The sequence below is a fragment of the Ciconia boyciana genome, chromosome 3 (assembly GCF_034638445.1).
Source record: "Ciconia boyciana chromosome 3, ASM3463844v1, whole genome shotgun sequence".
Classification (NCBI taxonomy): Eukaryota; Metazoa; Chordata; class Aves; order Ciconiiformes; family Ciconiidae; genus Ciconia; species Ciconia boyciana.
In genome coordinates this window covers 42,356,719-42,383,990 of record NC_132936.1, presented here as the reverse complement: position 1 = coordinate 42,383,990, position 27,272 = coordinate 42,356,719, and the positions used below count along the sequence as shown (strand labels likewise).

Sequence of the window (27,272 nt, the reverse complement as noted above, 5' to 3'; positions counted from 1 at the left end):
GGAATGGTGTCCATGGATTCAAGGGAGAGGTAGAGCTGTACCAGTGTAGTGCTGGGAAATTTTTCTGTGTTTATAGTACGGCTTAGTGTGAGGCATGTGCAGGCTGGAAAAGAAAGTAGGACAGTTGGAAAGAAAATACAAGAAAACAATTGAAAATTCTCTAATGTGTTTCAAAGCCAATTGGGTGCTATTTGTACATTGTATCAGAGGGAGTGAGATGGTTTCTATGGGATGTAATCTCAACCATCAGTGTGATTCAGTTGTGCCTTTGCCACTTAGGACTGGTCTGCAGTCCTTGGGAACTAGGGCAGGTAAAGCCCTATCCCCCACCTTCCCTCACCAGGCAGCGTGTGTGCTGTAGGCAGCACCAGTGTGGGTACAAGCTGAAGGAAAACTTCATTATGTTTGACAGTGCCTTTTTAGCTGAAGTATTGCCACGATTGGCATGACAGCAGCGAATCCCAAAATTGGTTGATTGCCGAGAGACTTTAAACTGTGAAGACAGACTTGAGGGATAAAAAGAATTAAATGCTTGATTAATGGGTTTATACTTCCTATTTCTTGGACCATGACTATTTTTCTCTCTCCTGTTTTGTTTACTTTAAGGTGCCCTATGTTCCACTTGAAGCTGTATAGAAATTTGGTAAAGAAACCTGCACATCAGGGTCAAGAGGGTTCTGAATTAGGTGATCTACTAGTTGAATATTGGTCCTTTTTAATAGGAAAATGTTTTGGGCTACCAACATAAAGAGGTTATTTGGCCAATATTCTGTATCCTAATGTCAGTACCTATACAACCGTACAATTACTCTTGCTCCAAAGGGACTAAAAGGAACCTGTTGCCTTAGCTTCGACTTCTCGTGGCAGAAGTTCTCTCCTGTTTTCATGGATTCCTGATGACATTTTTCATTAGAATTCTAGTTACAAATGTCAACATTTCTTTGGTGTCTCCTTCTGTTAGTTCCTTGCTTCCCACATGCTGTTTTATGTGAAGGTCTCTGTGAGTTGCTTAAAGGAGTAAAATCCTTCATGGTAATGGAGATGCTAACATGCGTGACAGTTCTTATCCACCCAAAAATGGCAGCAGTTGACTTGTAGTTTTTCATATAAACTGATTTTTCACTCAGAAAAGTTTTCACTTAGAGAAGGTAGCTATTAATTACTTATCTATCCATGTTTCAATATGCCACCATCTCGTTAAATAGCTCCCTTGTCTATTTCTTTCTGAAACTATAAAGCACTCTTTTCTGCAGAACGAGCTCAATGACATCTTGACACTTCCCTAATGTTTTCAAATCCTGGTGGGTTTGAGTGAATTATTGGATTTATTTGAACTTCACATTCAGGGCTTGTAAATATGCACAGATGAAAGCTAAAAAGGTTGACAAAAATGCACTTGCAGTTGCAAGTGCTACGTTTGGCATAGTTATCTTTGGCAACATGAGCCTCATCAAGTCCAGGAACCTGTGATCATAAATCTGTTATGATACCAATAGTTGTCTTGTAGTACAGTAGTTAGTACTACCTCCACTATTGTTAGATTGGACCCTGGGGAAATGCAAAGGAAAGGGCAAGTCTTACCCACAATGTTTTGGTACTAAGCAAGCCAAGCACTTGGAGAAGATCCTTATCTTCACTTTGCAGATGGAGGGTGAGGTGAATGTATGAGACCAAGTTGCCGAAGAGGTCTGATGCAAGTGTTAGTTGGTGGGTTCTCATCTTCCAAATGTTAGTCCAAAGCCTAATACAGAATGGCCCTGCTTTCACAGATCGGTACACTGCTTTTCTCTTTCCGAACAGCAGTGCTGCTACCCACGAGAGACCTGGAAAAATGAATCCACTCAAGCAGTGAAGCTTTCAATTATGGCATTGCTAAGGATGATTGCAAGAGCTGATTTCTGATATTTTGATGGTGCAAGGATTTGGAAGATCTGCAAAACCCTCAACCATAATTTTATTTTAATGAAAGGATTTGTGTAGTGACATGACAGCTATGTGCATGTAGCCATTAAGCAAAGAGAGCAAGTAGGTGGCACCTCTTTTGCTACTACTTTGGCCACTTCACTTTCTGAGTATAATGCTTTAGTTTAAGTGCTCCTACCATACCACCATCTCCTGGTGAGCACAGATGTTTGTTAACTGGCTCTGTGCAGGGGATGATTGGATCAATAGGTGTTTAGTTTATAAGGTACACCTACTCATCTTGTTTTCTATTAATAACTTTATGTTTTAATTCTATAAATATATTGTGCCATGTATCTGTCTATTTGGGGAGCTAATCCTTCTGTGGTAGGCATCTATTTCAGGAGCAGCTGAGATGAAGCACAGCATATTCGAGTGCTAGCCTCCTTTTATTGTCTGTAGTGGGTTATATTGCTGGTATTAGTGTAATGTAGGAGTTCAAAAAGGAAAGATATTATTTGCAGCATGAACTCATTAAAAATATTCTGTACAGATTTTTCCAAAAGAATAAGCAGACCAAGCACAGTGGGCCCTGTGCCAGGGTATGTAATAGCCTTGCACAGCATCAGTTGAAGCTCCAAGTTGGATAAAAGGCATCTTTTTATGGGTTTGTTGCGTATTCCTTTAAAAAAAAAAAAAAAGGTTTGTGTACAGAAGTAGCAAATTAATTCAGTTCTATCAGAAAGTAGGTCAGTGACTGACCTCCCGATAGCATGAGGCAGCAGTTTCTAGCAGAAGTGACAGCTCAGCAGCATGAACCCTCCGTGTCTCCAGGAAACTTGTTTTGACAAATGTAAACACATTATATCCTGTATTCCTCTTACTTATTTATTTTTTTGCTGCTGCATTAGAAACCACAAACTGTCACTCTCCATCCCCTTTCTTCACCCCTTCTGGTCCCCAAAGGGAAATGCCTTGTAATGTAGCTAATAATTTTTGCAAGGCTGCGTAATGAGTAAGGCGTTCCAGCAGGGTTGGTTTTTTTTTTTTTTTTTTTTGACAGCTGAAGTTGAGCACTGTAAACCAGACTTGACTAAAATCCAAACCAAAGTCTTTCCAGTGGTGAGCGAAGTCATTGGGAAGACAGGAACTGGTTTAATTTAGGGTCTTTGTGTCCTGGTCTTGCTTTGCTTTGTGCTGAATGAAATTTTTGCATATACCCATGTACCTCTTCAACGATTGTATTGCCAATGTTGGCATCCATGTTGCTGAACAGACAGCTCTTTGAACACATCCTCACTGCGGCCCAGCAAGTCCTGAAACTGGGATGCTTTTGTAATTTTGGGGGAAGTACCAAAGAGTTGATAAAGGGGGTGGTGGCTCCTTGAACACCTCATAAAGAAAAATTGCCTCAGAGGACATGGGAAGTATGTTCATCTTGTCATTGAGTTGTCTTTATCAGCAGATATAAAAGGTGGATTGTAAACGACTAGTTAACTACTTTGACTGGTACCTTTCCTGCAGATCTCCTGTGGAAATCACTGGGGATCAAAAGGTCAAGCAAGGTTTCCAGCTGCAGTGCTGTAGGTGAGCCTAATCGCTGAAAAACTCTCAAGCTGGTTCTTTCTCCTGACTTGTAACGGGGTTGCACGCACAAGGTAACACCACAAGGAGTAAATAGGAGGATTTCGGAATGTACTAACCAACGTGGTCTGATTTAAACATTTTTGCTGAAGATCTCATAAAACTTGACATGATTTTCTTCATTACCTGGTTACCTTTCTGGCCTGAGGTGGCTCAAAAACATCCAGAGAATCCTATGGTCATTTATACAAATGCTGTACAAAGAATGATTTTTTGCTACGTGATAGATAAACCTCTAGAGTCCTTCAGCTGCGCATTGCCATTTAACTGAATTTTTAAGTTCATTTGTTTGGAAGCATTGCACTACAGTAAAAGTTGAATTACATTGTCTCAGCCAGAAGTAGAGATTTGATTTGGGAGGATGGGAATATATTTGTTAGAAACAAAATGCTTCTAGCTTTGGTAAAGGTTTGATCCGAGTAGATACAAGTCAAACAAGAAATCAGATGGATTTATTTAACAAAACTGGATATGAGAAGTTGGGGAAGAAGAAATAAATTAATTACATGCTTCTGTGCTAATGCTATAGGTAATACTGGCATTGTTACGCACCATACAATAAATGTAATGCTAAGAAAGTAATGAAAAATGTATTAGTGGAGACAGTTAGAAAAAATGGTAAAGCAAAGGAGAGGGATGCCTATGTCCATGTGTGTGAGCACACTTGTATGCGGGGGGCAGGCAGTTCCCAGTCTGTCTCCTGAGGGGTCCTTGCACTTCTTTTTGATGGAGCGGCAAAAGGGCAACACGGATGCTGGCTTTCAAGTGATTAAACTCTTCATAGGACCACCAAGTTTCTTCTGCTTGAAAGGGCTGGTAGCACAAGGTATGCTCCAGAGGGGCACGGACAAAGATCTGATGCCTTTTCCAACTGTTCCATGCTTACAGAGATATCGCTTCCCGTTCCTCCCTCTCCTGCACCGGGAGGGAGAGTCGGGAAGGGAATGGCTTCTTTAGGGCCTGGGCTTTGCTGAGCAAAGCTTGCTGTGCAAAACTGGTGCAGGTTGAGATCCTTTCAGTTCAAGGCAATTTGAGCATCTCAGTCCCTTATAAGGTTTAAGAACTGGAACCATTTCTGAAGTGCTCCCTCTCCCCCCTCAAGTGGAAAGCTGCACGGTTTCTCCCCGCCCCCAAATGCTCGCAGGAGGTCCTGCCAGACTGTCCAGATAAGCTCCTTCCCTGTTTGCTGGTGGGCGGCAGACCTCAGTGTAACAGATATGACGCAGTGACCTTTGCAGCGACGTGAAGACGGGCGTAGAGTAGAGGCAGGGAAATTGCCCACGGTGTAGTTAGTCACTAGTGCCACTTGTCTTGGGAGAGGAGAGGCCCTCTTAAACCCCAGCAGCTCTGAAGTTTGGGTTAGTGTCCTGTCCTCGCTGGTTGGAAGAGTGGTGCCCAGGGCATAAGAAAGCTGCAACCCTCCTTTTTTTTAAATTTCTAGCCAGGGAGTTTGTTTCACAGTCTGCATCCCATGCAGGCAGGGGCTACCCAGTGCATATTCAGTATATATATTCAATATATATATTTACCCCTTCGGTTACGTGTGTGCATCATCAAGAGAGCAGGACAGCTTCATATATTCCCTTTTGCTTTTCAAATCCTGGTGAGGGCTTGCTGGGGCAAATGTCATCTTTATGGCTTTCTTCTAATGCCCTGCAAATAGCAGCGGGTGGGACTGCAGCTGTGGGATCAGCCAAGGCTCTGCCATCCTCCCCATGCCAAAACCTGAAGGGCAGAGCAGAGAGGTGTGATGCAGGGAGGCCACAGGAGATCCTCGGTCTGCTTTTTCCCAGTGTTGAACCTTCCTGTGCTGGCCCTGCGTTGGTTAGAGCAGGCACAAGCTCACGCAAGGGATTTGGCAAGAAAGGCCCTTCTGCTTGTGGGTGGTTTCTTCACACTCGCAAGCTGGATCCATCAGGAAAAAACTTGTCACAAGTAAATAGATACTTTTTCTCAAAAAAAAAAACAAACCCAGAAAATCCCAAGTCCCACTTTTTTCTTAATGCTATTCTTCACTGGCTTAGCAGGGATATCTTGGGCTTTTTCCATCCCGTAGTAAGAACTCAGGGAATTTAAGCTCCTTGTGTTTCCTTCTATACAGCAAAAAAGTAAAAATGTACAGGAGAGATTATATTTGGGCAGCCAAGATAACTTACAGTAAAATTTAAGATTTTAATAGTTTTTCTCCAAGGTGGAGGAAAATTAGTGTTACCTTCTGAGTAGTTACACAACTGAAGTTTTTGACTTAATAGTCGAATCACCTTTATTTCAACCTCATTGAGTTCTGGACTGAACCCAGTGAAATAATGCATTGCATGTGATGCACTGAAAATATTTATAAATTTTTGTTACTTTGGGGGAGGGAGGCAGGAGTTGCCACTTGACTGCTTTTCTAAACGTACAGCAATCTAAGTTAATTAAGCATGGAGGATATAATTCCAGTCGGCAGCATAAGATAGTGTCCATCCTGACTGTAACAACATAAATGTCCTTTGCTTCCATTAGATCTATCAGAGAGTAATACATGGCATTTGTCAGAGTAACATGTCAGATGATGAAGAAACTCTGTATAGGATGTGTGAGGCACGAGCAAGTGAAGAGTCCGTATGAAATGTCATCCCCCTTAATGTTTTGCACTAGCTCTTTTTGGTGTTTTGAGTTTTGTAGAGAAATTACATGGATCGCTCTTGCACTGATGCAGGCATGGAGCAGGTGGATCAGTTCTGCAAAGGTACAACATTGCCTCTCTTCAGGACCTAGGAACCACTCGAAGCATCTCTTCTTTGTACAAGTGTTAGGGGAAAAAAAAAGAAAATCAATTCCTTGTATTGCCAAGTTAATTTCCTGAATGAATTTCCTCTGCATTCTTGCGCGGTGTGTGCTCTGAGAGGTGGTGGAGCTTAGGGAGTGGTACAGGAGCACTGGAAGTCCAGGTCGCTGGTGCGCAATATAAAGCAGTGGCTTTTAAGTTTTCCTTATGAAGCCCACTTGGCAGGCGCTGAGAGTGCTTGTTTCACAGTACTGTGCTTTGCTGCCCTGGACTATTGCTAGCATTTCGATTTCTGCCTGGGGTCAGGCCCAGCCTGACTCCCTTTCTTCTCTCCTGCATTGGCAGTCTTCCTGTCCTGACCATCTGGAGGTAACACCAACTGACTGCTTGGTTTGGTTGCTGGATGACAGTCCCTAGCTTACATGGGTGTCTCTGCAGAAGTGCAGAGCAACGTAAACCTCAGAAGACAAGAAAAACAAAGATAACGTGAAGTTGTTGACACCTTGACCAAATGGATGCCTCGGTTATCTCCTGCTGCTTTGGTTCTCTCCATCCTTGGCCTTGTTTCTTTACCTTCATTTAGTCTAGTGTGGGGCTAACGTTCTAAGTTAGCATCGCCACTGAAACACTGCTTATTTCAGCTGAGACCGCCTTTGTGGCCGTTACTGATTGCAGAGTGTAAACTGGACAGATTATTTATTCTGCCCTGAGGAAGAAGAGGAGAAGTTAAAATTGAAGAGCTGCCGTGGGCACGAGCACTGACTAACGCTTACTATCTTGAGTACACGGAAATCAATTTGGACCTTGTCTGACGAATGCCGCTGCTTTTTTTCCATATAGAGCTATACAGAAGAATTGAGAAATCAATGCGTTCGCTTAAGATAACATTGTGTGACAGCTGAGAACAATTAAAACTCTTTACTTGCAGCTATATTTTTTTTCCTTCCTTTCTACAGTAGGAGGGTGGTGTCCGCAGCTCTAAGTAGTTGATACAGGGTATTTGTTACTGGTCTGATCTTATCTAGAACAAGTATCGTACAAGGTTATTTATTTTACAGCCTTTTCTCCTAGTTTTGCACAACACACAGATCTTGGTAGAGGGGAAAGTTGGGGTTTTTTTGTTTTTTTTTTTTCTTACTAGAGTCTTTTTGGCAATAACCACATTCCTAACTGTTAAGAGAAAAAACTTTCACAACCAAGCTTGTTTTGTGAAGCCCAAACATTTCTGAAGCTTACAAACCCTCAAACTTTGCATAATGTGCCCATCCCTGGTCTCAAACATGAGGTTCCAGAAGAGGGAAGTGTTACTTTTTTTAACCAACAACTTATGACTGTGTCAACACATGACAATTTGTCAAAGCTTGCTGTAGCGGTGCCGTAAATTAATTTTTAGCATCAGTTGTGAGTGGTAAACACTTTGTGCGGTGTGAACAGCTCTTAGTACAGTGTGAGTTGTCAGCAGCTTGTGAGCTACCCTAAAAGAAAAAAAAAAGGCAAAGGAGGGAAGGATAAAAGCTCGTTTACTAGTACAAAATGGATCTGAGTCTGCAAAAATTCGACATGTGGTGGAATTCTTTTTCTCCTCCATACCAGCCAGCTCAACCTTGAAAATTTGGGTTTTCCATTAATAATAATCACCTGCAAAGTTGGGAAATCACAACTCTCCATCCCGTGCACCAAGTAGTGCCTGATAGCAAACAGGTTTCTCAGAGTCGTTTAGTCTTGGGTTTTGCCTTTGCTTGCTTGCTTTAAAAGCAGAATGTGTCCCACAAATGCGAGCGTGCTCCTTTGTTAAGAAGTGTCGCATAAATGACATAAAATGCCTGGAAAAAAAAATAAGATGGCAGCCCAAAGAGAAATGATGGGGGCTGAGTGCTCTGTCTTCCTCGCCTGTCCCCTTGCTGTTTCTCCTTGCCTATCCCAGCTGCTGTGGTGGAGCTGGCAGTGATGTTTCATACAATAGGAATTGACGTGATGGAAGAAAATTATTTGGTACGAAAAGCTGGGGAATATGTATTGTAGAAAACAACTTTTCAGATACAAACCTATTTTAACCTGTCACTTCAGCAGAACAAGCAGTAATAACCTCCCAACCTAACAATGACTGTTAAGTTGAACATTAATTCACTCAGTCGTTGAATTGCTAACATGTCTACAACTTAGAAGTGAACACCCACTCAAGAGAGAGAAAAAAGAAGTTGGTGCCTGGAATTCCTGGCCTTGCTGAAATCACCTACGTTTTTTGGCGCTAACGCCGGTATTTCGTCTTGCGTTTCCTGCAAATGTTTTAAGTAGAACTAGATGAGAAAAACAGCTGCGCGTGTTTGTTCGCTGCTTTGATACACTCGGCATGGGGCTTTTTTCTCAAGCACAGTCGCTCTCAGCTTCAGCACCCTAGGTAGGCTTTGACTGTGCCTTGGAGCTTGTTCTTGTAAGCAGGCCCCACATGTGAAGCTTGGCATGAGAACTTTATCGAGTCCTACTAAAGCTAGTTGTAACCTGGTTATGGTTTTAAAAAGAAAGATGACTTTATTTGCGTATTTGCTCACAAAGAATTTTGGTTTTATTTTCTTTTCTAGATATAACTGTAGGTGCTGCTTGTATGAAAGAGCTGAGCCACACCATCCAGTAAACTGTCTAGAGCAGCAGTTGGGCTTGGAAATCATTTCCAGGACTGTGTTGTAAGTATTTTTGCAAAAGCAGCATCAAATGGTTTCTTCAGTTTTGGGGCATTTTTTAGATGTTTTGATTGTTCCTCAGAATTTCATAGTTTTACTCTAACATCTAGTAGACAGTAGCAATGCATGTGGGAACACCAGCAATCCCATGTCTGAAGTATAGAGCTAAAGCCCTTTAAAGGCTCTTTGCTGACTTGCTCTAAAACTCCCCGGCACAGTGCCTGAACACTTCTGAGAACAGGCAGGTATATATAAGTGTAGAAAGAAATTTGGCAAAATACGTTTTGATCTGTTTTGCCATTCGCTCTGTGGCATACATATTTTTTTGAGTGTTCATCCCTGCCTGCATTTTTGTACCTTCAGCATTTTAGCTATGTCGATGTAGCTCTGCTAGGGCAAATGCTTTCTGGAGATATTCCAGGGGCATAGGCTGTGATCTGCCTAACTTGATTTGAAATACTACTCCATGGATAGCTGCCCTAAGTGATCGGAAAAGGGCACTGGTTTGTCTCTTCTGACATGCTGTGGGTATGGCTAGGGAACCTCAGCAGGCTATGAATGGTGGTGAATTTGGTCAGCTGCACCTGTCTCAGTGATGAGTACATGTCGATGAAAAAGACCCCATTTCAGGTTAAAAGCCAATTGCATTGATATGGCATTGAGAACGTGTTTGCACTTAAAGTGGATAACATCATCCTAGAAAATGTCAAGATGTACACCAAGAAAACATCATAATGCCATTTATACAGTTCCTTTTGAAAGCATAATCCATTTGGGGATGTTTGTGACCTGAAATTTTGTAACTGTTTTATTTCTTTTTATATTGCCTTCATTTTTCTGCTGCTGGTGATGCAGGTTATGAGAAGTATGGTATGAGAAGTATTTATGACTTTAAGTGCATTTCTCTTGAAATGGCCTCCAATAATACAGTCGCTTCAGAGAGCAAGGATGGGAGGGTTAGTGACCTAGGGAGGCTCAAATCACTTAAAGTTAAGCACATTATACTGGCTACTTGCACTGCTCAGCACCTTGCGAAGTATTCCTGACAGGTTACATTTGCTGTACATAAACTAGTTTTTAAAAAAATATATTTGCTAATCCCAAGACCAAGTCCTTTACACCCAGCGGTAAAGCAGCCGACTCAGTCTTTGGGACTAGGTTTCTTGTTTGTGGATTTTTGTTCTGTGCGGTCAACTGACACACCTGGGTCACTCGCTGGGTGAGGTTGTGCCGGACAAAAATCCTTACCTCAGCTCTGCCAGGAGTTACCTGCCAGATGCACTGACTGCCATTTCATCCTTGCTCTGCACCCATGTGGGGCGCTCAGCCCAATTCTGCATAGGTGGATGTGAATTAAATAAAAAAGGACCCGGTTACTGTCAGTGGTGGGACGCCTCAGCTGTGGCAAGTGGGCAGAGAAAAGAGTGAGGGAATTGCTTGGGGGAAAATTAGGACTTAGAAAATTCTAAGTTCTAAGAAAATTAAAATTTCTAATTAGAAAAATCAGAAATTTAGAACAAGACAAAACGTTTGTTTTCAGCATCCTGCCTGTAAATGGTCTGTCTGTTTCTGGAATTTAAGTCCTGACCCAAGCCACCATTGCTTCCAGCACGGCAGGCAGGAGCCTGGCACCTCTTGGGTGGACAAGCGCTTCTGCTCCCTTCCTGCATGGGGCTGCAGCACTTGCCAGCAAGAAGCCCTGCTGTGACCCAGCCCCGGGCTGGCACCCCTGTGGAGTTGCCCGTAAGCCTTGCATCTGGTTCAAGGGGAGCTTTTTGCTCTGTTACTGTTAGTGCTGGATTTTCATTCATTTTATGTCATGGTGTTTGAATCACGGCAGCACCAGGAGCTGGAGCTGTGCATTTATTTAATTTACCCTGAGATAGCCACTACTTGTTTGGTGAGCAGGTTCGTACCTGGTGTCACAGGGCGCACGCTACTGCAACAACCTCAGTTATACCGGTTCCTTGAAGGATTCACTATTCAGTGTGGCTTTCTGCCTCATGTCCTTCCAATTTAACTGTATTAGTCTGTTTAATGGTGCCAGAAGGCCCCATATTGGCTCTCCGTGAAGCTTCAAACAGTAGATGCATACTCTTAAATAGTTAAATAAATGTTAATTATGATTCACGAATAGTTTTTCCCCAACTATTAAGTAATATTAAACACTGAATTTTTCAATCAGTAATTGTTTTTCCAGCTGTCGAGTGGGACCAAGTATTGAAAATTTTTAGAGGGTTATTTTTGCAGCTGCTCGGCTGCTTTAAGCGTAAAAGTCTTATGTTATTTTGTAGTGCTTGACAGCCTTGGATGCACAGTGGGCACAAGTTACCGAAAGCCTGTGGTGGAAGTGGAATGATGACAATCTTCTGGTGCACCTTGGTTAGCTGTGGATAGTTTGGGCTGCATCCAGATAAGCTGAAAATAGCATATTGGGCACTTTTGAAAGTTTGTGGTTTTGCAGCTTTTTCTCACAAAAATCTGAAGTCTCTTTCTTTCTCACTGTGCTAGTTATTACACAGGTGGAAATTAGTTATTTTTTCCCTCTCAAGATCTTGAGACTTTCTGTAAGGGATTCAGCCAGCGTGAATTATTTCATGAAATAACATTTGACTTGTTGGACCTCCTCGCAAATAGTATAATACCACAGAATTTTATCTTAGAAATGCGTATTATGTGCCTTTCACTGAAAGATCTTAAGACGATTTCAAATATCAATTAAACCACAGATCATGATGATAAAGAGACACTGTTCTCACCCATCATGAAGACCAACCTGGTTGTGAGTATATTGCTCACATTTGCCCAGTGATTCATTAGCCGAGCCAGTAGAACAATCTAGGCGGTCTGATGTGGTGGCTTACTGGTAGCTTTTCTTCAGCCGATTGCTCGTTTTGACGTGATGCATAGCAGCATCGGAGCATTTACTTAGGAAGTTACCTTTTTTGTGCATCTCCTTTCTCTGGTTTTCCCACCAGATCTGCTCTGCTGTCTCACAATGCCGCTGTTTGCATAAGCAGTTGCTGTAATTCTTTGAAGCTGTGAATAAGACATCTTCTAAATATCACTGATGTGTTTTGATGAAGCCATAGTTGTGAGCACAGGGTGCGCAAAGGACACTTAACAGTGAGAGCTAGAGAGGCTGATGTTGGTAGGGGAGAAGACCAAATAGTGAAGGTTAAATTCTGTTTAATATTCAGTTGTGTTGGTTGTTTAAGCCAAAACGAAAAGAAGCAGAATAAAAAGCTTCTGCAAAGCAGAAGTGTGAGTGAAATGAAACGTAGTGGCTAGACAAAGGAAAAAAACATATTCATTAAAAAACCCACCAAACTTAAATTTCAAAGTCCCAGTAGAAGAGGTGATCTGTCGGCCACCCATCTTGGACTGGGCACCCAACTGGAACTCATGGTCTGGGTTCAGTTCCCCGCCTCGGTCACAGGTTTCCTGTGCGTTCTCAGGCAACCTCCTTCATCTGCCCCATGACCAACTTCCTCATTTGTGCAGCGGAGATCATCCTCCTCCCTTCCATCATGAGGGTGAAGCCTATTGATGCTACTGAAAGACGTGGATGTTGCGGCGGGGAGGGCCAGCCCGGGGACTAGAGCGAGAGGGATGCGCTTCCTCGCAGGGGATAGTCACCCATGCTGCTTGCAGTTTTAGTGTTCAAGAGTAGAGGAAATGATTTCCAGGTCTAGAAGGGGTTGGTTTTTTTCTTTCCAGGTCTTTCAGGCCTGTTTGTTGTGGAGTTTGGCTGCCCCAGTGCAGCGGCAGGCATTTGGAGTATTCCCTGTCTCTCGCCTTTCTCCTCACAGTCTGTCTCCTCATGACTTGGAGTCACTCCTGTCTGCTCGACATGCACAACCCACACAAACCCAACAGGATCAGAAACGCAGCTTCTGTCATCTCCCGAGTTACGCAGAGATCTCTTGACATTTAAATACAGTTGTGTGTGAGAGAGAAACAGAAGAATGCTTGAGTCTGGTCAGGAGGTGACCCTAGCAGTGGAGGAAGGTGGTATGAGGGAGCAGGCCATCACCTTCCCAGCCTCCTGGCAAGGTGTGCGCTGGCCCAGTGTTGCTGCACCTGCTGAGGGTGTCCAGATAGCCCGGCACCGCCGCTGGCCTTCAACCCCTCCACTCCTCCACTCAGCCCCCGATAGGCAAATATTCATTTAAGAGATTTTGATATTAATTCACCCGGTGCCGATGGTAATTCTGAGTAAGGAATCAGAAATGACAAGTCACATGCCTTTTGACTTGTCCTTTTATCTCCTGTGGGTTGGTAGTTAAACTTTTCTCACCCCTTAGAGGAATTATTTTTCTCTGGGAAGAGAGCGTGGAGCCCCCTACACTCTTTTTCTCCTCCAAACATTAGTAATGCTCTTCTCCAGCCACTGATGAGATCTTGAATGTTCAGACAGGTTCATATTCAGACCAGAGCCACGTTTTGTTTTCTGTTTGATTCTGCTACAACAGCTCTTGCTGTTTCCTGTCCTCCCACCTTCTTACTGCCTTCCCTTTTTTTGGCCTTGATTTCACAAACCTTCCTTTGACCTGACCTTCAACTTTCTCCAAGCTGCCAGCATTAATAAGAAATCCTCCTCTTTGGGACCTGTGTAGTCCTCTCATCTCTGCCGTATTTCAGTCCTCCTCCCATGGCCACAGAAATGCTTCGCCAGCCTTGCTTTGAGATCCATACTCACCTGGACCTCTTTCTGCCACCGACTCTCCTTATGCTCACCCTTCCGTGAGAAGTTTCTTCTCCACCATGGCTCGTGTCTGGTAGGATACAGAAGTGGCACAAGGTACTCCTCCCTCCCAGGTCCTCCCTCCTCTCCTTGTTTCTTACTCCTGAAGGGCAGGCAGCCTTTGTCGCGGGCAGGTTGGATTTTCTTCAGTAACTCTCTCATCAAGTTACCTTCCTGTTTATTTTTCCCCACCGTTTCACTGCACCCAGCTTTCCCTCTCTCCTCATTCATGAAACTGTTTGGTTTGGCTTGGTTCTGGTTTCTCATTCGGGCCCCAGTTGATGGCAGCACACAGCAGCCTAAATTCTGAGCTCGGGTGCTGAACAAGGGTCATACCAGAGGTCCACCAGCCGTGCCTCTGACTGTGGCCAGGCGTGGACATCCGTGGAGAGTGCGTGAGAAGGCAGCAGGCAGGCAGGGGCAGTGCCAGGCACTGGGGGATGCGCTGGAAGGGCTGTGATTTAGAGCCCTCCAGAGACAGAGGGTGCATAAGCCTTGGTGGACCTGGGAGCAGCCCCTTTGATTTTGGTCTAGTTAATCCCATTTTAGATTAATAAAGAGCCTGCTGCTTGCTTGGAGAGCCTGCTGCTTGCTTGAGTGCAGCTCCGGGTTGGCTGCTGTGTCTAATCCAAACCTCTAAGTATGACGGTTTTCAATGACAGGAAAAGCGATGTCTCGTCCCTTCTGAGGCTGGTTAGCTCAGAGTCCCCTGCCATGAGAAAACACGGATGGTTTGAGGTGTGGTGCTGCTGACACTGGATGTCCCCTCTCTGCCTGGCATGTTTATCACTTTTCCCGACTGGTAAACCTGGGGATTTGATCTGCTTACAGCTCCAAGGGACTGCTGCCTGAAAATATGGCAACCACTTAGTTGTCCATTGCTGTTTCAACCCCACGCCCAAGCTACAAGTAATGAGTTATTGAACTAATTTAGCTTTATACTGAAGAAGTGATTTTTCTCCTGCAAATCAGGAAGCCAGCTACTTAACGCAGTGTAATTGACTTTAGCTGTAAGATTCAATATACTTATCTAGGATTACAGTTCAATAAAATCTGATTGCGCCAAGAGCAACAGGAATTGTAGAAACACCCAGGGATTGTTTTCTGCCTTTCCTGTGGGTAAGCTACATTGGATGTCTTCTGATCCTCACGGTTTGGGTTATGCTGCTGCTTGACCTGTGCACTGGCAGGAGCAGCTTGAGGTGGCACCGTTTGGCATGGGGAGGTGAAGCCAAGAGGCTGAAATGATGGGCAGCCTTCTTCAGTCAGTTTTACATGAGTGACTCTCTCATTTCAGTGTGCCCTGCTGGTGTCGGGCTGGGGGAATGAGAAGTAAGCTGTGTCTGGTTTCATTATGATGGTGATAATAGGATCCATGAGGTACATGAGATTAAAGGCCCTATAACATTGCAGGCCAAATAGTGCACAGAGAACAAAACCTGAAATCAGTTCAGTGCCTAAACATCCTTTTGTCTTGCCTCACCCAGTGTAGAAATAAATACGGGAAAACAAATATTTATTCAGAATTTCCTCTCACTAATTACCAAGTAGGAAGCTTTGTAAAGCCAATTTCTACATAGAAACATTTGCTGGCCATCGTGCATTGGCTTTTATAGCTGTGTGCTGTAATTGTGGAGAGCCTTTTTGCCCAAGTATTCATTAATGAGTTTTTCATCAGCCACTCTGAACAAATCGGAAAGCATTAGATTTAATTTTCCACTTGCAGAGCTTCGGGAGAAGTACAGACTTTTTCAGTGGGATGAGGACACTGGCACAGGTTAATAAGTAATTTGGGTTGACAGCTGAACAGACAGTGTGGCAAGTGTCCTTGTCACACACTGAGACACAAACTTTGTTATTCTTTCTTCCTAGAGATACGTCCCAAACCACAACCCTTGATCCAAATGTGAGCTTATGTCATTAGGAGTGCTTACCTGCTGCCATGCTTATTTTCTCCGTTATTTCTTCCAAGTATTAATTATCCTGTTGCAAGCAGGAAAGGAAAAATGTACTTTCAAACCAAACTAATACATTTGGCTGGTTCTGGTACACTGACTTCATAATACATATATGACTTCAAAATATATAACATTGCTTGGTTACGGCACTTGCTGTACTAATCATTCTTTGTGCAACTGCCTGTTTTTTACATAATTTTAAACAAGTGCCAGGACTATAGAGAATAATAAAACAAGGTAATCAAGGCAGAACAGGCATGTTTCGTGGTATGAGTCAAAACCAAAACACAGAAACCCTCCAAAAGCCATGAGAATTGGAAAGAGAGGCTCTTTCACGTGGCAAAGTTAAGCTATAATAACTGGGTGCAGAGAACATTTTTCTTACAGGAATGAGCAGTGAGCGTGGATTGTGCCGGAGATCCCTGACGCTGGCATAGCCACAGTTTAAGAGCAGAGAAGGGAGCTTGCTAAGAAAATCATTCTTTGTTCTGGTTATGAAGTTGGCTTTGCTTCTGGCCTAATGCACGCTGGTTCTTACTACTGCTTTGGGTGATGGTTAACTGGGATGGTGACAATACTGATATTAACTTCTGTTTTCAGATGGCATGAAACTGAAGAAGAAATTCATGTAGTGCCCAAGTTTTCTGTTTGAGTTGAGCTGTTAGGGAGCACTGGACAGACATGTGAAGTACAGGCTTTCCTATTTTAGTTACCTTTCTTTATAAGGTGGGGAACCCTGTTTTGCTTTGTTCCCCATACGTTAATTTTTTTCATCGTGACATTCAGGAGCGGGTGGAAAATGAACTAAAAAGCAGCCTTGGCAGATACAATTCAAATTTTGCCCACTTAGCTTGCATCAAAACACTAATATACATTTGTACTTCACCTGCTGGTATGCAGCGCCAGACGGCAAATGGTTTGTTAGTACTGGCAATGCTGTCATGAAGCCAAATATGATTCTTTCGCTTACTGGCTTGAGAGTGCAAAGTGCTTTTAATTCCCATTCAATTTTTCTCTGCTTCCTCTGTCTTAGTATTGCCACCCTTGTACCTTGGAATAATAAAACTTCAAAGAATTTATAAAAGTTGCGGTCGAAAGCATATGTTATCCTAGGTCAGGCAGATAAAATCAGTGCTAACTAAGTGCAGTCTCTTGTCTAATCTGTCCAAAATAATGTGTCTCCTCACATTTTGGGAGTGTGCCTGTCCATTTCTCTCTAAAATAGCTGAACTAAGTAAAAGTGTAAATATGAGATTCCCCAAATATGTTGTAAGGTTGATGATACTCATTGGATTCTGTGCTGAATATAGCTAAAGCTATATGCTTCTGGATATCATTTCTAAATCACAACTGAGATTGCATCTTGTTTAGTATTGTCATAGGTTTGTTTCATAAATGTAGCTCTGCAGTCATTTCTTATTTCAAGAGAGCTATGTAAATTGCTTGCGTTAAGATGTTTTGTCATTGAAAAGCAAGACTTTAATCTAAATCGACTTCTGCCCCATTCAAAGGAGACAGAGTACAATATTTTGCAGATACTTCTAAGTATTAGCTTCATGTCCAACCACCTACACAGTTAGGGAAATAAAATCTAATGTCATCTCCAGCTAGTAAATAATTTTCTTTTCCCTTTTTATGCCACTTGTTCCATCATTCCTTCTCCTCCACAACTTTGGATTTAGTCTGTCTACTTGTTTTAAAATCTACCATTGTATTATTCTCGGTACCTGGTGTTTAGATGGGTCCTCCTCCATCTTCTCCAAAGTATAGTGAGGTTTTCCTCCTATCTCTGTGCCTTGTTTTTAAGAATTAGTAGCATGCTGTGTAATCCACGAGTTACTGACACAAGCTGAGAGTTGTGCCTCCAGAAGCGCTGCTGATGCACTCCAGCTGCTGGTGGGTGCTCAGTCTGCAGCACCAGGCTGGAGTTACTGCCAGGCAAAACACAAAAATTGGGCATCACATCAGCTCCACGGTGCTGGCCGTTTCAGTCTACTGACGAAGGCTAATATAGACATGGCCATTAATTTCTCACCCATCCAGGGTGAGACTTCTAATAAGTCTTCCTCTTATACTTCTTCTAATAAGACGGTGTATCTGCTCTTGAATGTTTCAAATACTGTCCCCTTAATCTGTAAATTATTGGTCCATTTAACAAAGCTCTGTGTTCAGTCCCAGCCTTGACCCCTGGATGGTACCCATTGAGCCTAGTGCTCCTGCCCCAGTCATCTCTTCTCCGTTTTCATGCTAATGGAGTAGCCTAATCCTCTTTCTGTTAAAGTCTCACACCTGTTTCTCCCTTTGGTTTCTTTTTGTTGTTGTTGTTGTTCTAATGATTTTGCTATTCCAGTGCAGATTCCCTGACAAAAGACCCACAGTACGGCTGTCTAGCATCACCCTTATCCTGGTAGTAGCAACCACCCTGTTTTGTGTCACCTTTTCTTCAGAAAACACCGCTAGAGGCAGTTGCAGGCTCACTCAATCTTTCCCTGTTTAGAAGATGTGAAAATAAGTAATGAATCGTTCTGGGGAGGGTTGACCTGAGGGATGCAGATGCGTGGGAGTGTTCATTTGTTAAAAGCATCAGAAGGGGAATCACTCTGTTATCCGAGTACCAGTGTCGAAAGATGGGAAATCAGCGTGCTCTGAAGTTTCATCAAACCTTGACTCTTCTTGCATCTTCCTAAAAGATACTTAATTTTAGAAAAGCACAGGAAGAGGGAAGGACAGAAACTCTTAAATTCCCAGGATTTCCTTTGTGGGAAGAGATCCCTCAGGGGAAGGAGAGAACTCTTCTAATAATCTTTGTAGCATTTAATCCCAAGAAAATGCAATAAAATCAGTGCTTCCACTGAGAGTTGGCAGTGTATTCTTTCCGTAACAAGACCTGGTTTTGGTTTCTTTGTAGTACAGTCTGATTCAGATTCTACTGAGTTGACTGAGGAGAGTGAAATCTGTTTTTGACAGATGTTTCCCATGATCTGGCAAATACAAACACTCCTGCAAGATGACAGGCAGCTTGTTTACATAGGAAATCTATTTTTTTAACCAAAAAAACCCAACAAAAAACACACAAACACAAAGCAACATTCGGATCAGTCATTCTGATCAAGGCAGTGTCAATTATTAGGCTGTAAGGGGAACTGATGACTCAACTTAGGCACAGCGCTGTGGCGGTCCCCGATTTTCGGTTTCATAACAGATTCTTTTCAGGAATGCTTTTCATTCATACCGGACGTTTAAACATGTCTCTGGGAGCGTGTATCATTTTGTGATCAGGATGCGAAAAACCAGCGTCAGCCTGCGCCGAGCAGTTGTGCAGAATTTGGGAGACGTCCCTGTGCCTCGGTGGGACGCCGAGCGCCTGCTGGGAGAGGGGTTCTCTGACCCATTGCATCGCCTGCCCAGACCATACCCACACACCACCAGTGTTGTCAGTCACCATGTTAAATTTATAGATAAGTTCACATCAATAAAATTGAAAAGCACTTTGATTCAGAAAGCGAAATGTTTTGATCAGATCCCGTGCTTAGTAATTCCAGCGAGCGCACTTGTTAAAACGGGTGAGTCAGAAATGGAAATGCAAAGCATTTCTCTGAACGGTGGCCGGAAATTAGCTCTGAAAACCGAAACAAAGCCTAGACCGCAGTTTTATCTATTTACTTAATAATTTTAGATCTGAGAAAATCCCTTTGTCTTTGGGAGACATTTTGATTCCTCTCTTGTAGCGCCGGTGCGATCCTTAGGCTGGATGATCAACCATATTAGGACTGTCTGACATGTCTTAATTTTTTGGTTTAAAAAAATTAGTTCCCTATAAGTGGCTTTATTGCCTGTGGTGCTGCCTGATTCTGTCACAGCGTGTGGTAGAAGTTGGTGGAAGTATTAGGCAGGACGGGATGTTGCAATATTTGAGGTCGTGAAATACTGAGGAATAAATCCGGGGGAACTGAGTCGAGTCTCAGCTGCTTCTTGACCAATGCGTAGGTTATATATATATATGGCACACGGGGCTATCTATCTGCTCTGGCACCAAACACTCATTGGTTTGGGGCTGGCTGCTCCCCAGCTTAGCATGGAGAGGCCACGGTGGTGACAGCCCCTCAGTTTGTAAGGACGTAGCCCTCTGTCCATGGAGAGAGAGCAGAGCAGGGTCATCAGAGTTTCGATGTTAGTAGAGGTGGTCTTGCTGCAAAAAAACTTAAAAATCAGCATATTGCGTGATAGATAGCGGCGTTCTGGTCCTCATCCTGCACCCAAGATGTTGCTACTTTCTTCTCACATCTGGGTACCTGCTGCTCATCCTTGAGAGTGAGTCTGGATGCTTTGGACTCGCTGCACGGCCTTGGACAATGTAGGGACTGTCTTCCTGGCAGCTGTTGCGTGGTCTGAGGCCCACAAATGTAAATCATGGTGGAGGAGGACAAAAAATACGTGTTCAAGGGACTTGAAATTCCCATGGCAAGGCTGGTGAAATAGTGCTCATTTCAAAGAGAAGACGGTTTGGGTGATTTTTCTTAATTACTGTTTACCTAAATAAATAAATAATGCATATTCATGGCTTTAACTAAAGTAACTCGTGTTGAAATGTTTACCTCTCCCGAGGATAATTATTAAGGGTGGGGTGGGGGGTGCAGCAATTAATAATAAAACATTTAGACGAGATTACGGAACGTTCTGATTGGAATAGTAAACATTATGCTAGAAATAAAAGCAAATACATGGAGCTGTCTTGAATTTAAAAAAAAAATTACTATGCTATCCAAAGAAATGCGCTGAACAGAAACAGTTCGGGTGAAGAGGCGCAGCTCTTGGAGCTCTTCAATATCACACGGAGGTTCCTTCAGCATAAAGTCAGATTTGTTGGTAAATTCTCCCTCAATTCCAGTCCAGAAAAAATGACATGAATATTGGCATCCACACAGATCAGTGTAGCAGCTGTAATACCCTTCAGCACCGCTTTGAGGCTGGTGTGCGTTGATTCTTAAACCAAGCGATGGAGAGTGTTTCAGCTGTTTATATCAGTAGTAAACAAAACCTTCATTTGTGTTGTGAACCTCCCTCCCCCCCCCCGCCATTTCGTACAGTCCTTTGAATGAAATTCTTTGCTCAGCTGAGAGTTTGAAATTTGGACCCATCCTTTCATGTCTTTTGGCTATGGTTCCTTATCTAGTTAATCATCTCAAAGAGAGCCAGTGATGTGTTCAAAGATTTCTGTGACAGCTGCATACCATTAGGCTGAATGATTAAAAAAACCCCATAATTGTAGTTTAGCGCAGTAAATACAGATTGGTCTTTTGGTTTAACATATGGTAGCAAGAGAACTGAGCCTTGGACAAAAGAGCTGCTGCTTAACCCCATGCAGACGAAGCTTGTGGGGATGGTGGAGCTGGTCTGCCCCATAGCCTTAACCTGCCTCCAGCTCTTTCAGACCAGCGGAGGAGTGCAATCAAGTAGTGGGGTGTCTCTGCCTTTTTGCACTGGGTTGGAGAAGAAAGAGTGTAGAAGATGGGCAGAAAGTAGTGAGGGACACCAATGCAGCCTGAGGAGGCCATAGCCTGCCACTGCTCCCTCCTGAAGCACGTCAGAGCTCCTGGTGCAAACAGGGTGGGCTCTCTTTGCTCACAGAGGTGTCCTCAGCCAGTCTGAGAGGAGCAAGCTGCTGTCCTTCTGGGCCATTCTCTAGCTCAGGTGTCTTCTGGGGATGAAGGCTTCCAGACCTCCTCCTCTAGACCAAATTGGTCCCTTCTAAGGTAGCATCAGAAGTGCCAGGGGTGCTTGCCGGCACCTAGCGCGCCAGGTGTGCTCCTGGCACGTGTCCCCTGGATACTCTCTCATCTAGAAACCAAAAAGTGGCTTTTCTTGGACTGGAAGTGTGGTCTGCCTATTAGATGCAGTAGAGTCTTTGCTCACATCTGTCGTTAGTGGAAGTCCTTGGCTGTGCTCTGAAACAGAGCAAGATGTTGAGGAACGAGCGCTGGCGGATGGGCTGCCTTATTTCCAGCAGAGGTGATGGGAATGCCCAGATGACTTTAGTCCTTGTGAGGCAGCTCTGCAGCTGCTGCTGGCTGATGAATTTCCTTGACCACATTTTATTTTTCTGCTTCGGTGGGTCAACCTTTTCCTGACCGAACTGCCTGCTGTGCAGGATCTGTGAGTGGTGTCTGTACCCCAGAAGATGAGGGTACTAATGGGTGGGACAAGGTGTCCTGTTGGTCCATCTCCCTTGTAGCAGAGGGGGTGGTTTTATAAGCATGGTGCATTTTCCCTGTTGAAAAAATCTTTCTGGGTTTGCCTCAGAAAGATTTCTGTGGGGCAGAAATATCCATCTCCACTTCACTTTTTTTTAATGAGAGTTTCTGGGAGTTTCAGCCACACACCTCCTGGTGAAGGCAGCAGCAGTGGGGCAGCCAGAGCCTCATGCGGTGTTTTGCAGGTTGAGAAGGCACTGCACACGTGGAGTGCACAGCACAGTAAACCCGATATCAGCTCGCAACTAATTATCTGTGTATAAAAATTCCCCTGCTCGCCGTTTTGCCGTTAGAGGCTCACTGGTAAGATTTATGACTCTGGCTAAAATGAAGTACCATTTCCTTTTTCTCAGCATTACTGTGCGTGGCCTCTCTGGCTTTTCTTGTTAAACAGACTTGAGTTCACCCAACAGGGAACGTATTTTTGAAGCCCTTTCCCATCACAATTCTGCCTTTCTCTTTTTCTGTTTGTTACAACGAGTGAAGATAACCCACAAAACATTTTCAGGTCTTACAACTTTCCCCTGCTTGGTGTGAGTGTAAAGAAGGAGAAGCAGCCCCTTCATGTGAGGAGCAGCATTGTCCTGCTCTCGGGCCCACCACAGCTTGCACAGGCTCGTGGTAGACCACGGGCATGGGTGGGAATGGGACGAATGGGTCCTGCTGTGCACACCATGGCTCTTCTCGCTTCTTTCTGCCGAAGCAGATGGAGATTACCTCTGCAGGAGAGGGAGGAGCAGCATTTGGCCTCTGCTTGGTGGGGTCGGTGACCCAAGGGGAATTGAGGAATTGACCCAAGGAACTGAGCTCGATAGGTTGAGCTAGATGACTCCTGGCTTTTGGCTTTTTGTAGCACCTCTCCATTCACTTGGAGCGGCCGCTGCTGTAGCTCAAAAACTGAGCTCCCTCTGCTTTATAGTTTGATGCTCAACTGTTGCATTCAGCATTTGTATGAGCTAAAGGATAACTCTTTCACTTCATGCCAGAGCGCGGGGGACGAGCTGTACAGCTTGGAGAAAGGCTTTATTTCTCCTGCCCTCGTGTTGCGCATGTATGTCTTTGTTTCACAGGCTGGGGAAAATGAGACCACGGACTGAACTTTCTCAACTGACAAATGCATCACTGACTTCACCCTGATCTGAAATCACCTGAAAATTAGTTTGTCTGATGTTGTAAGACGGTAGGGTTTTTTCTGAGTACAGAGGAAAAAAGGGAGCAATGTTGAGCTGCTGCCATCTCTCCCAGTCGCAGTTAGATGTAGTTATTTTTGTATTAGAGCTTGGAGGAAAACTGCTGGAGATGCCAGATAAACCTTCCCAAAAAAACCATTTGTGTTAATACTTAAACATTGTTCATCTTTCACAGCATTTACTTATCTGTTTCCCACATGCTGAACCTTATGGGGAGTTTTTGTGGTTGACTGTGGCCCATTCTTTCAGTCTGTATGTTAGCTGTTTTCTCGATTTGCATTTTTTAAAAGAAATCAGCAGTAAAAGTCTGACTATGATAATCGTTCAATGAGGGAACATCCTTTCAGCAGGGCAGGCATGCGTTCTTGTGGTTCACATGCACTGGGGCAGGAGTCCTGGAGCATAAACCCAGGGAGCTGCGTCATTTCGTGCTGCCCTGGGAAGCATCCTTACCTGAGAGACCCAGCGCTGGCTAATCCAGTGTCATCTTCCGAGATGCCAGGCTCAGGGACAGCAATTTCATCCTCGTCACTGTACCATCTTATTTTCTCCTGTTTGCATGTGTATTAACAAAAATCTCTAGTCCTTAAGAAGAAATATGGCAGATATCTGAATTTTCATCAGATCTGATACAAAGTATCAGGCGTGACTTCTGCTGTGTATTGGTTTTACTGCGTGGGGCATAAATATTCAGCTTGTGTCATTTGGTAATATTGCTGTGTGAGGTTCTTTCTCACAGCGTATATTAACTTTCCTTTTACACCTAGCTATTCTTTCATGAGTCATACCACCAAGATAAAATATTTTCAACGGTGGCTTTATTTTAAGTTGAGTATATTCCAATGATAAAGTCATTCAGATTTTACATAAAAAGATTTACAAGTTCCTGTGGTGATGCTCTTCATCTCCCACTTCTCCTAGCCCAGCCTGGTTGATGTGTCACAGAGTTAACTGCAACCAGAGGACAAGACAGGGTGGAAAATTCCCCCCACGCACATCCCCCAGCTCCTCTGAGGGTTTTCCATTTAAGCCCAGTTGGTGCTGTTAAAAGTAGCTGGGGAAAATCCAGTTTGCAGACCCTGGAGCGCTTCCCTGGCCAGCGCAGGGCAGCAGCAGCTGCCTTCCTCTTCAGTCAGTCAGCGGTTATCTTGCTGCTTCTCCTGATGACTTCAGTCGTGGTTTCTAGCCAGACTGATTCCTCATGTATTTTTGCCATTATCTGAACGAACAGCTCAATCTCACCTCCACTGACTGTTGACACAGCTCGCCCAGATAGGGACACGCTGCAGAGCCGGTCCTCGTGGTCCTGGGTGGGTGCGTCCCTGCTTCTGGTCCACAGTTCCTTGGTTGCGGTGGTCGTCTGCATCCCACCTCCAGGCACTGGGGAAGAAGCTGCTGTGCCCTTCAGACTCTTGATTTTGGCTGCCCCTGGCCAAACAGTGCACGTGAGCACAAGCAGGAGTGATGGATGAGCATGTTCCTTCTCTTTGGAAGAACCGAGCAGGTTATTAGGAGGAAATTAAATGCACAGATAGTGAAGCCAGGCTGTTCCTCTTTTCTGACATAGGTATCGATATCATCTTGGGTTTAATTTACAGATTTCAGGGAGAGATCCTACACTAGATGTCAGGAGCATTGCAAATGCCTTCTCAGCCTGAGGCAATACTTCAAGCAGTTGCAAGCTACAAATGTTCCAATGAAGCTGTTCTAACCAGAAAGAAATATTCTTCAGCTTCACTCGAAAACACACAAAATGTAAAGAAAACAGGTTTGCTAATCCGTGATGGTATTGCATGTAACAGACTGGGGTCTTTGACTTCACTGGGACTAATTTCTGCACACGTTTGTATAAGAAGCATTGCACTCCACCAAGTGAGGCGTCACTTCAGAAAACACCGGCTCTGTTTGTACATCTGTGCTCACTTCTTCCTACTTGCTGGTGCACAGCCTTCCTTAAATATTTTTTTCTCCTGTCCGTGTCTGTGAGAAGCTCACCAACTCGTCTTGTCGTGTGGGTTCATTTTACCCAGCCCTAATTTTACGCGCCCGTTGTGAACATTGGTGTGTTTGCTAACCCAACTGTGTATTTGTTGCTCGCCTCCCTCATTGTTCGCCTAGCTTCTCTGGTTTTCTTGAGCATGATTATATGATTTGCTGTGTTTGAAAGATCTTTCATTCTAACTGGAGTAATACGCAGGTACATTCATCGTGCTCTTCTCAAATCACCCTTATTGGTTTGTTCATTGCAAACTGAAGAATTTACCAGTTTTCCTCCTCTTAGGCATCAAAGCTGTCATTATTTTACATTAACAACAAAACCTCTCTTTGAAACGCACCCTCCGTATAACAGAAATCCAAGCTGGAAGGTGTTTTCTTGAAATAAATACTTTTTTAGTTTCATGCTTCCTTCTGCCAATTGTGGTGTCTAGTGCGTCTTCCTTTACATTTGCATTCTTCAGTGCTAATTTGAGCCGCCAAGCAGTACTGGAAGCCCTCAGAAAGGGGGAAAAAATAGTTAAGGAAGACGTTTAAATGGTTGAAAAATGTACAAGAGGTTGTTAAAAAATGTAAGTTTAAAAAAATTTATAATGTCCACTTCGAAGTATTGTTATTTTTCTACCTTTCTGTGCAGCTGTGAAGGCTGATGCTTCTTTTTAAAATAAGATAAGGTTTCCTTGCACCTCCCATGACTCCAGGAGCTGGGTCTTCAAGTTGCCATAGAACAATGATTTTGTGGCCTCTCGTGATCCTATAACTGATTGCCCACGTATGCAGATCTGTGCTGAGAGCTAAGACTTTGATGTGAGCAAGCCTTGGAGAGGAGAGTGCATCTTCCCCCTGCCTAGGATCCAGCTCTTCCCATGCTGTAAACCTGGCTGGCCAGCATGTTAAAATGCTGAAAGTCATCTTCAGTAGATGCACCGTTGGCTCTTCATTTCGTGTAAGCTCAGTTTTCATGTATCCTTGTAAGTTTACAGCTGCAGCGACAGTTTTGCTTTTAAAAATTTGCCTGTTTCAGAAAGAAAATTCTTTTATCAAATGGAAAGCATGAAGAAGCCCTCGTGTTGAGCGTAGGCAGGGGGTTAGGTTTCATTCTGCCCTAAGCTGACCCCTGGGCTGAGAGATTCCTGCTTTCATGTTTTAGATCATGCGTAAAACCTGATGCTGGCTGGATCATCCTGCGTAGGGCAAGAATATCTAGGGAACACAGGGAGAGATACGGAGTGAGACATTTGCAGAAGGGAATGAAATGTCTGGGATGCAGCCTCATGCTTTCTACAGCAGTGAACATCAATCACACCTTCTCAGAACAGTGTGGCACTGAAAGTCTCCCCCCTGCTTTTTTTTCTCGTTTCCCTGTTCCCCACTTCTGTTTATTCTCCTTTCCTTCTGATATGCTGTGACAAGTGCAATTTTAGCTCAGAAAACTAACTTGTCCTTGAAAAAACAGTGCCTTCCCTGGTTTTATTCCTTTAGCCATTGAGTAAGCAACAGTTATTTTTGTTCTACCAGTGATTTACGACTGAACAGATTTGGAGTTTATATTTTTAGTTTTATAGGCAATTTAGATAATGTATATTTGCGACCATAAATATTTGGTCCTTTTACAGTCTGTCAATGCCCAGTTGGAGAAAATTACATAAACTGAAGAGACACAAGCATTGTGTTCCTAGCATAGCCTCATGATTCTTTTCAAGTACTCATATAGGTAATCCTTAAAGGTAGCAGTATTTTGAGCATCTGTTGGTAAATCATCTAGGAGGGTGCCATCCAGAAGAAATAACCTACTTTTCATAAGTGATCCAGATCTCTATAAGGCTTGGAGTAAAATGCTGTAGCATCAGTGCTCAGAAAGTATTGAACTTTTTTTACCAGGAACTGCATACTTATAAAAAACAACAACCAAACCTCTTTCATTTGCACTGCTTTGTGGTTTTTTTTTTAATTGTTTTATGGAGTCAGTAGGCATGTCTTGAGAAACCAGAAGTTTTTACTGAAGAGTTCATTTTGCAAGTTTCAGAAAAATAATAGTAGTTTTTTAAAAAGTCTAAACTTTGGGGGTTTATTTTCCTTCTCCTCACCTCCCCCTTTATCTAGCTTTAGTTTGTGGTAATTCTGCAGACACAGCCCT

At 43.6% G+C, this 27,272-nt stretch overlaps 1 protein-coding gene across 5 annotated transcripts in view; it reads left to right on the top strand.

The window, feature by feature from the left end:
* The window catches only part of BACH2 (BTB domain and CNC homolog 2), a 190,592-nt gene that overhangs the window by 76,723 nt on the left and 86,597 nt on the right, over window positions 1–27,272 (top strand). For 4 of the 5 annotated variants that reach the window (XM_072855486.1, XM_072855487.1, XM_072855489.1 and 1 more), the window contains one exon: window positions 8,896–8,997. The exons of the other annotated variant lie outside the window; for it this stretch is intronic. The gene's annotated coding sequence lies outside the window, so the exon portion shown is untranslated. The remainder of the gene's footprint in view (window positions 1–8,895; window positions 8,998–27,272) is intronic. 5 annotated transcript variants of the gene reach the window in all.